Source organism: Petaurus breviceps, unplaced genomic scaffold (genome assembly GCF_028583685.1).
Source record: "Petaurus breviceps papuanus isolate PSGF00001 unplaced genomic scaffold, PetGlider_PUasm1.0 90822, whole genome shotgun sequence".
NCBI classification, from domain to species: domain Eukaryota; kingdom Metazoa; phylum Chordata; class Mammalia; order Diprotodontia; family Petauridae; genus Petaurus; species Petaurus breviceps.
In genome coordinates this window covers 10414205-10417240 of record NW_027187351.1, presented here as the reverse complement: position 1 = coordinate 10417240, position 3036 = coordinate 10414205, and the positions used below count along the sequence as shown (strand labels likewise).

Here is a 3036-nt window from a genome sequence, read left to right as displayed (position 1 = left end):
TCACATAAAAATTTCACATTTTTTTGTTGTAGTCTGTTTTCATACCATAATCATACCTCAAATTTTTACCTGTTTCCTTTCTGTTTCCACTTTCTTAATAATTTTTCCTATTTAAAAAAATTTTTGGAAATTATGTCTCTTTCCTCAACATAGTTAAGAAATTTCTTTTATCTTTTATTTCATGTCATGAAATGTTGATGAAACTTCTGTAGTATTATCCCTTGCTTAAACCTTTCTTAAAACTGGTTTTGTGAAAATATTAAATGGTTATTGCATGGAAAGTGACTCAAAATATCAATAATTTATGCTTTAATATCTTTGATATTGAAGGGAGAACTCTCCAACTCTCTCTTTATTATCACAAGTCAAAATAGATTCTAGCAGAATCTCCTACTGACTGTGCAAGAGATGGAAAATGTTAATTCCAAAGTCATTTCTCTAGATTGTCAACAGACTGGTACTCTTGGTGTCTCTTCACATGGTCACAAGTAGAACATGCATATGTGAAGCTCTTCCTCCAGTTAAAGTAACTGAAGTATAACTTAATTGTTTCTGTCTAGCTCTTTTAAAATATTTGTCTACTTCCCTCCCCATAAACTATAATCTTCTACATGAATGAAATAGTCCCTCAGGACAAAATTCTCATAGTTTTCCCTAGATGAACCTAGCACCACTGGTATTGTCCAGCCAGAAAGGCATTGTTGAGTTTTTCAGTGATGTAATCTTTGTGGACTGAGTTTTCAAAGGAAAAGTGAAATTTACAAGTAGACATGGTGGGAATCAAACTTTTATCATTCACATACTCTCCAAATGCTTGTCCATAGGTATGAACTTCAGTGCTTTTACTCAGCTTGCTATAATACTTGACTCTTGCATGCTGAGAATTCCAGTTACTGAAAATCCAGTGCACCAGCCTCTTCTTGCTTGTCATTTCAGACACAAAGGAGCTTGGGCTTACTTCATGAAGCCATAAGCATTTATATATCCAAGTCACCATGATAGGTCAGAGTTAGATTGAAAAAGTGTCCAGTGCCACTCTTCTGGGATGTGTGGGAAGACAATTCTAAGTTCATCCAAATCTACTTCTGGAATGGTTGGCCTAGATTAGTTGGATAAATTAACGAGATCCCAACTGATGTTTCTGTGATGAATCAGAACAGCATGGGATTTGATGTAAAGAGCTCAGTTGGTGGTAAGATGACACCTGTGGATGTTAGACATTGTTTGACAGGAAGAAAGGTCAAATATCTGCCCAAAAGGCTATACAGTTTTTCTGGAAAAGAAAATTTTCATTTTCAGAAAAGAACTTATTGACTCCATGTGGCCAAAGATTCAACTGTTGGTGGACTTAATGTAAATGAGCAGGCATGCCATGAGACAACCCAGGAAAATGCAGGTGATTAAAAATGAGGGAAAGATTCCTTTGGATGTTGATGTCATACTTTTTTATTGTCAAGGGGTATTACATGATATTACACTGGCAATAATTCTAATGTCCAAACCACCCATTATAGTATGGAGGTAATTGAAAGCAGTCAAGAATTAACCAACTTGAAGAACATGCCATGGGTTATTAAAAGTGGGTAGAAATAGAGGGCTGATTTTATGTGATGCCACTTTGTTATCCAATCCTTGAACTCTTACATTATAAGCCAGTCCTAGGCGGGGAAGTGCCATTGACTCAGAGAGAGAAGGATGCATGGCAGTAGTGGGGTGAGGGGAGGCACCTGGTCCAGGCAGGGAGGAAGAGGAAGATCAGCAGCGATGGCGAGAGAACTAAGAGCACTCTTGCAACTCATCTCTGAGCATCTGGGGCCTGGGAAGCAGCTGCTACTGTGGAAGGAGGGAAGAGGAAAAGAGGAGAGGGACAGGAGGAGAGATTTGTGGAGAGAATGGGTCAGAGGTTGGGGAGCATAAGTCAGGGGAGGGGGAAAATGTAGCAGACTAATAATGCTCTTTTAAGGCATAGCTATGAAACACCAGACCCACAACCAGTGGACAGAGCAAAAACTAGCAGAATGTCCCTTAGCTTTACCAGAAAGCTCAGATTAAATCTCTTCTTTTTACTACCTTTGTCTGGTACTGATTAAAGGTACTTAGTACTGGACAGCTATTTTACTAGGGTTTAGGAGTTTTCTTCCAATTCTGATTCTATTCCTCATTGTGATCCTGTGCTCTGCAAACCTATTTGGGGATTCTACTAAAAAAAAAAAAAGGCACAGGAATGGCATACTGAAGTGAGTCTTGGTGTCAAAATCTTTCATGAGCATGCAAATTAATCTATGTGAAGCAAGTAGGGTCCACATTCCTGTCGTTTCTTAATGTGTGTGTATACACACACACACACACACACACACACACGCACACACACACAATTTCATCAGTCGCTACTCAGCACCCTCTTAAGGGGTAATGGAAAGTACCAAAGCCATGCACCCCTAGGTCACAAGTAAATCACAATTTCATCAGTCACTACTCAGACAATTTCATCAGTCACTACTCAGTATCCATGGAGAGTTCTTTTCATCTTGTCTCGAGGCAGATAACTCCTATCTGAATCCACCAAACTGTCACTTGGGTTCAAAGGCAAACAGTTCCCACATCCTTGTCCAGCTCTTTGTGCAGTTCCTGCTCCACACTGGAACTCACAGTGTCCAGTCCATCTCAAATCCTTCATAGTCTCTGTTCCTGGGAAGACAAGGCTTAACGAAACCACAATAACATTCATACACATTAATAAAGCCACAACAATATTTGTACAAAATACCAGCACCACAGTTATGCTTCCTCGGTCTTCAGCAGCTTCAGCAGGCCCTTGGAAGTCTTGCCACCACAAGTCCAAGTTCTAGGTCAGTTCTCATTTCTCTTCTCAGTTCAGTCCAATAGTAGCAGCCCAGCCTCCAGATGCTCGCTGAGAAAAATTCTCTCATTCTCTCTCTCCTATTCTCATTCTCTCTCTCTCTCTCTCTCTCTCTCTCTCTCTCTCTCTCTCTCTCTCTCTCTCTCTCTCTCTCTCTCTCTCTCTCTCTCTCTCTC

At 40.0% G+C, this 3036-nt stretch overlaps 1 pseudogene; it reads right to left on the bottom strand.

Annotated features, from left to right (window-relative positions):
* Positions 1 to 430: 430 nt before the first annotated feature.
* On the bottom strand, positions 431 to 1440 carry LOC138148153 (4-galactosyl-N-acetylglucosaminide 3-alpha-L-fucosyltransferase 9-like; annotated as a pseudogene).
* Between the last annotated feature and the right edge of the window lie 1596 nt (positions 1441 to 3036).